Source organism: Notamacropus eugenii, chromosome 1 (genome assembly GCF_028372415.1).
Source record: "Notamacropus eugenii isolate mMacEug1 chromosome 1, mMacEug1.pri_v2, whole genome shotgun sequence".
Taxonomy (NCBI): Eukaryota; Metazoa; Chordata; class Mammalia; order Diprotodontia; family Macropodidae; genus Notamacropus; species Notamacropus eugenii.
In genome coordinates, this window is record NC_092872.1 from 16,503,464 (window position 1) to 16,510,961 (window position 7,498).

Genomic DNA, 7,498 nt, shown 5'->3' on the forward strand with positions numbered 1-7,498 from the left:
ATAATAACTCGCACACAGTAAATGTTTAATAAATACTTAGTGAGAGACTGATGGATTGATTGTACATTTAACTTTCCAAAACAGTGTTGTGCCAAAAACAACAACAACAAAAAAAAACCTTGGCAGTCTTTACAGTCCATCACCAAAGTGGTTTCTTTTCCCAAGTGCCATACCTAGGATGGAACATGGGTTTGCCTATTCCCTGGGAACCAGTGAGCAATGAGACTATGTTAGCTTATCCAAAATTTTTAAGCAGCTAGTTGAACATAACTGGCAAAATTGATTACTTTTCCATTATTCATTAACAGTTTGAATATCTACCAATCAGTAATAGCGTGGACGTAGGTTGTAATAATTCTCTGCTACAATGGTCTGTGAGAGTATAGAACATATCTGCCAATCATCACTTTCCCTCTTCTTGCTTTATTATCCTCATTCCCCTCTAAAAGTATCCTCCCATATACGGAGGATACTTATCTGTAGTATTTACATGTAAAAGACAGAAGACTAAGAGGAGAATGCCAGAAAAAAAAGAGAAAAAACAAGCAACTCTCCACTTCCTCTTCTGATTTGTGCCTGTCTGAATGTCCTAGAAACTGCAGAGTTTGCAAAGGGGATCCTTAAACAAACAAACAAAGAAGCAGAAATAACCAACTTTGACTTTTATGTTCCTTTACTTAAAAAAATATACTCCAAGGACAAGCTATGTCTGCCCTTATTCATGGGTAAAACTTGTTTTGCCAAAAGTTGGCTGGTAACATGCAAAGCCAAAACAATTAGTGAAAACATGCATGTTGTTCACATTACTTCAGAAAGGATGGACAAGTCCTCGGGAGACATTTATATTTTTACCTAGATCCATGACTCACCTTGACTACGAATAGAAGAATTTAATTAAAGTGGGATCATTGACCTGAAGCTAGAAGAAAACTGGGGCCATCTGTTCCAATTTCCTCAATTTACAGGTGAGCTGACCAAGCTTATACAGGTAGAATGATAAGCAGGCTTTGAATTCTGGGGCCTTGGATCCTGTAGGTCACTATGCTGTTGCTTCCACAATTATCTTTATAGCAGATAGGATACTGAGAAATAAAGAAATGAGATAAATAATTAAATATGTTCATAGATCACATGTGGACACATTATATAAATATATATACACATATACATTATGTGTGTGTGTATATATATGTATATATATACATATATATGGAGAGAGAGGGGGAGAGAGAGAAAAGTGATGCTGTGCTTTATGTTAATTTAATTGCTAATAGGAAAGATAACGTTTGCATGTATATGTGTATGTATGCATATAAATATACACACATATATTGCTATATATACCATATGTACACCATTTTATATACATATGTATGTGTATATATGCATGTATGTATGTGTGTGTAATGGGAAAAATAAAGTTTGTGTGTATGTGCGTGTGCATGTATACACACATTGCTATAAAGCATATATATACGTACACAAATATTGCTTCATATAATACATATATATCTATAGATACATACACATGTACAACCACATTTCATATATGTATCTATGTGTATAGATACATATATAATATTGTGAGGTAATGCACTCAAAGTTAACAATTTGTTAGTGGGGAAGATAAAGTTTCTGTTTATGTGTATATGACCATACACATGCATATATGCATACCTGTCTATCTACACACATCCACACATGTGTATATACACATTGTGTAGGTTGTGTTCAGGGAGAACCAGTACCTTTGGTGTGATGGCTACCAAGCCGTTTTCAGGGCTGCTTTCCACCTTTGGTGCCTGCCTGTTCCGCCCAACTCTCACCTGTGGCTCCAAGAAGCTGCAGCATATACAGCGGCCAGATCTCAATAAACCATTTTGGTAGACAGGCCAAACCAGGTTGACTGTAACCAAAGGGTCTCAAACCTATTGGAGAATTAGGGGGATGTCTACATGTGAAAACTTCCCCTGGTAGAATGAGGTAGAAAAGGTGCCCTAAAAATTGTCTGCTTACCCAACCCTGGTCTGGGAGGAAGAGAATCCTGCTCTGTGGTTGAAAAAATGTACAAAATGTACACATAAAATGTACAAAATATACAAAAACATCTGCAAAGATGATTCCACTCACCATCGGCACATGGAAAGTGTGCACACTTATAGGCAACACAAAATCTGGTAGACCTGAAAGACGAACTGATCTTGTTGCAAGAGAACTCAACAGGTATTCCATCCAAATGGAAGCCCTGAGTGAAACAAAGCTGGCAAATGAAGGCCAGCTTACTGAAGTTGGAGCTGGATCCACATTTTTCTGGAGTGGCTGCAGTGAAGCAGAGCAGTGTGAAGCTGAAGCTGGCATAGGATCTGCAATCAAAATTAATCTAGTCAGCAATCTGGTACGCTGCCAAAAGGAGTGAATGACAGGCTCATGACAATGTGATTGCCACTTGCAGGAAAACACCATACCACCATCATCATTGCCTATGCTCCCATCATGAGGAACCCTGATGAGGTCAAAGAAAAATTTTATGAAGACCTAGAGACCCTTATGATCAATGTGCCAAAAGAGGACAAGCTGATAATTCTGGGTGACTTCAATGCTAGAATAAGCTCAGACTACCAGACTTGGCAGGGAATCCTAGGAAGGAATGGAGTGGGAAACAGCAAGAGCAATGGTCATTTACTGCTGAAGACTTGTGCATCATATGACCTTCTCATCACCAACACTGTTTTCTGTTTACCTCAATGCAATAAAGCTTCATGGATGCACCCTTGCAGTAAACACTGGCAACTAATAGAATATATGATTTTAAGGAGAAGAGACAGACAAGATGTGAGAGTGACAAAGGCAATGTGTGATGCAGAGTGCTGGACTGATCATAGACTTATCCTTTCCAAGCTAAATATTCTCATTAATCAAAAGTGCTGCCCCCAAGGCAAAATGACTACCAGAAGAATTAATGTCAACCAATTAGAGCTCTTCTCTGAGCATGAAAACTTTGTTACTAACTTGGAGGGAAAGCTGAGTCAACACACAGTTGGCAACCCAAAAAGAGTGGACAGCTTTCAGAGATTTCAGAGACAGCACTACATTTGCTCATCTGGGTCAGAACACTCACAAACATCAAGCCTGGTTTGATGAAAATGATGGGGAAATGCAGAAGTTGCTAAATGAAAAATGAAAACTCCACAGGATTAAACAGCAGGACTGTTTATCCATCTCTAAGAAGGCAGCAAAAGTAAAATACCGAAAGTAAAGTACAAGCAAAGCTTAGAGAGATGCAGGATTCCTGGCACAGTAAGAAGGCAGATGAAATTGAGTTTTATGTTTATAGTAACAATCCAAAGCATGTTTATGATTCCCTGAAAACTATGGACCAAACACCTATGGTGAATCAAAATTACTCAGTGCTGATGGAGCCCCACTGATGTCCTAGCGACAGGACATGATCCTAGAGAGATGGGCTGAACACTTTCATAATGCTCTCAACAGACCATCATCAATCAATGCTGAGGCCACTGACCATTTACCTCAGACTGAAGTTAGTTCCTCCTTAGCTGAAGTTACAACTGAAGAAGAGGTTTTGAGTGCCATTAGGCTCCTTTCATGTGGCAAAACACCTGGTGCTGATTCTATTCCAGCTGAAATTTACATTGCTCATACAAAAACAACTGAAATTTTCCAGGTTATATGGCAAGAGGAGGTTATCCCTTAGGAGTTCAAGGATGCCTCCATTGTCCATCTCTATGAAAGTAAAGGGAATAGATTATTCTGAGACAATCACAATCTCTCTTAGTCATTGCTGCCAAGATTCTTGCTAGAATCCAGCTTAATAGGTTAATCCTTCACCTGGAAGATGGTCATATACTGAGAGTCAGTATGGCTTCAGAAAGGTCTGATAAACAGTTGATATGGTGTTTGCTGCCCAACAACTCCAGGAGAAATGCCAGGAGCAGAACAGACATCTGTGCACAATGTTTGTAGATCTGAACAAGGCTTTTAACACTGTTAGTCGTGAGGGCTTATGGAAAATTATGTCAAAATTTGGTTGCCCAGAGAAGTTCATCAGCATTGTAAGTTGATTTCACGATGGCTTTTTAGCTCAGGTTCTGGATAGCGTTCAATACTCTCATGCCTTCCCAATCACACAATGGAGTGAAACAGCACCCTGTGATTGCTCCCAAGCATTTTAGCATGATGTTTTCAGCCATGTTGTCAAATGTTTTCAATGAGGATGAAAATGGCATCAAAGTCAACTACTATACTGATGGTAAGTTCTTCAATTTGCAAAGGCTACAAGCCAGGACCAAAGTGGAGGGAATGTTGGTGCCTGATTTTCTGTTTGCAGATGATTGTGCACTCAACGCAGTCTCTGAAGCTGAGATGCAACAAAGTACGGATCAATTCTCTGCTGCCTGTGCTAATTTTGGCCTAATAATTAACACCAAGAAAACACAGGTGTTCCATCATCAACCACCACCATACTATCCAAAAGTGGAACCACTGGTTGCAACAAATGGAGTTTTGAATGCTCTGGATAAGTTCACTTTCCTTGATAGTGTACTTTCCAAGGAAGTACACATTGACAATGAGGTTGATGCATGTATTGCCAGAGCTAGCCCAATATTTGGGAGGCTCTGAAGAAAAGATTAAGAGAGAAGAGGTATTAGACTGACTACTAAACTGAAGGTCTACAGAGCCATTGTGCTGACCTCATTATTGTATACCTGTGAAACATGGAGAGTCTACCAGAGCCATGCCAGGAAACTGAATTGCTTCCATTTGAGCTGTCTTGGGAAGATTCTGAAGATAATCTGGCAGGAAAAGATACTAGATATTGAGGTCCTTGCTCAAACTGAACTGCCAAGCATTCAAACTATGCTTCAGAGAGTGCAACTCCAATGGACTATCCATATTGTTTGAATGCAAATGTACATTGGTCAAAAAGAATATTTTATGGAGAACTCGCATGGGGCAGGCAATCACACAGTAGTCAGAAGAAGTGACACAAGGATACTCTCAAGGTCTGTATCAAGAACTCTGTATTTTATTGTGCGACATGGGATACCCTGGCATAGGACCACTCATCATGACATGCCCACATCAGAAAGGGTGCTGAGTTCTATGTTAAGGAGATGAATAAAACTCTGGGTAAGGTAAATATGATAGATCTCTGGAGAAATTTGGATGGGGATAGAAAGGAATATACCTTTTCCTCAGGGTATATGGCACATATAACAAAATTGACCATGTATGAGAGCATTACAACCTCATAATTCAGTTCAGAAAGACAGAGATAGTGAAGCCATCCTTCTCAGATCATGATGCAATAAAAATTACATGTAACAAAAGGTCATGAATATATAAAACAAAAATTAACTGGAAACTAAATAATCCAATTGTAAAAAATGAATGGGTTAGACAAGGAATTATAGAAACAGTCAACAGCTTCATTCAAGAAAATGAAAATAATGAAAATGAAAATAATACCAAATCTTATGGGATACTTCAAAAGCAGTTCTTAGGGGAAGTTTTTGAATGTCTAAGTGAATAAAATAGAGAAAGAGGAGATCAATGAATTAGGCATGCAGCTGAAACATCTTGATAAAGAACAAATTGAACAGATGCCATGTCTAGCTACCTGTATGGGCAGGGCTACCTAGGAGCTGCTGGACAGGCCCCAGGAGCACCCCTTGCCCCAGCAGTTATTACCCAGGACATTCCCAGTATGAAGGGGGGCTACCCCTGGTGGGAGTTATGGAAGTCCAGCTCTTGGAGGGTCCTACAGACCACCATCTGCTGCAGAAGCCTATGGACATCCCAGCCCTGGGGGGATCCCCTCATCAGCTCCTGGAGGACTCTATGGATGTTCTGCCCTGGGAGGTCCCAATGGCCAGCCTGCTACAAATCCCTATAACATCCCTCAGGGAGGACCTTTTGGGCAAAGCCCATCAGCAGGCAGCATTCCTCCTGGTGTAGACCCCAAAGCTTACTCCTGGTTCCAGACAGTGGATTCAGATCACAATGGCTACATCTCTGCGAAGGAACTCAAGCAGGTCTTGGTCAACTTCAATTGGTCTGCATTCAATGATAAAACCTGCCTCATGATGATAAACATGTTTGACAAGACCAAGACAGGTCAGATCAACTTCTTTGGCATTTCTGCCTTGTGGACCTTTATCAAGCAGTGGAAGAACTTCTTCCAGCAATATGACTGGGACCACTCAGGCTGCATTAGCTACAATAAGTTGCAGCAAGCTCTGTCTCAGATGGGCTACAACCTGAGCCCTCAGTTCACCCAGCTTCTGCTCTCCCGGTTATGCCCACATTCTGTCAACCCTGCCATGCAGCTGGATCACTTCATCCAGGTGTGCACCCAGTTGCAGGTGCAGACCGAGGCTTTCCGAGAGAAGGACACTAGCATGCACAGTAGTTTCTGGCTCAGCTTTGAGGAGGTTCTCATCATCATAACCTCACAGATGTTGTGACTTCAACACAGTGCATGAGTTCTCCTTAGGAGGGGATGCCTAGCCTTGGAGATCCAGGGACCTTGAAGAACCTTCTTCTGCCCCCATAAACTGGAAACAGTGAAGGGATTTCTTCTCTATCCTCTCCTTTCTTTCACCACTGCTCCCAAAAGAAAATAGATCTCTCTTTTCTTGAGTAGTAACATTCCTAGAAAGGAGTCTTAGAACCTGCCTTGCTGTTGACATGGGAGGAATGACCACCTCTGTAGGCCCTGGGGTCTAGGCCCAGAGAAGGATGGGGACCTGATCCCTTAGGCAGTACAGCTGTGGGTATCCTCACCAGTGGGCAATTGAGCTCACCTCCAGGCCTGAAAGATAGGAGGCTCAGCCCTTTTGGCTCAAGATTTCAAGTGACTTGGTCAGCTCAGGCTTTTGTATCCAGGCAAGTTGTGTGCCCCTTCCTGATGCCCTATATTAGCATGAGCTCATCCCTTACCCCATATATATTCTCCTCATTGTTTTGTTATTTTATACTAGATTTGGGTTTTCTGAAGATGAAACTGAGACCATGGCAGGGCATTTCAAACTGAAGTCTCTGCTGCCTGGTCCTCATTGCTACTCAAGTATCTGGAGGCAGGCACTCTCCAGCCCACCCCATGTTGCCTACTGTTGCCAATGCATCTCTGTTGTTTATTGTAGGAGCCAAAAGTCCAGCACATCCACAAACTTCAATAAAGGTGTCCTACCTCAAAAAAAACAAAAAAGAACAAATTGAAACTCCCAAGCAAATACCTAATTAGAAATACTGAAAACCATAGGAGAGATTCATACAATTGAAATTAAGAAAACTATTGAACTAATAAATAAAAATAAAAATTGGTTTTATGGACAAACCAATAAAATTGATAAACCTTTGGACTACTTGATTAAAAAAAAGAAAGAAGAAAACCAAATTACCAATATCAAAAATGAAAAGGGTGAACTAACCTCCAATGAGGGGAAAATTAAATAATAATTAGAAATTACTTTGC

General features: G+C 40.7%; 1 pseudogene; it reads left to right on the plus strand.

Moving 5' to 3' along the window:
- Positions 1–5,629: 5,629 nt before the first annotated feature.
- LOC140522403 (peflin pseudogene) lies at positions 5,630–6,488 on the plus strand (annotated as a pseudogene).
- The last annotated feature ends 1,010 nt before the right edge of the window (positions 6,489–7,498 follow it).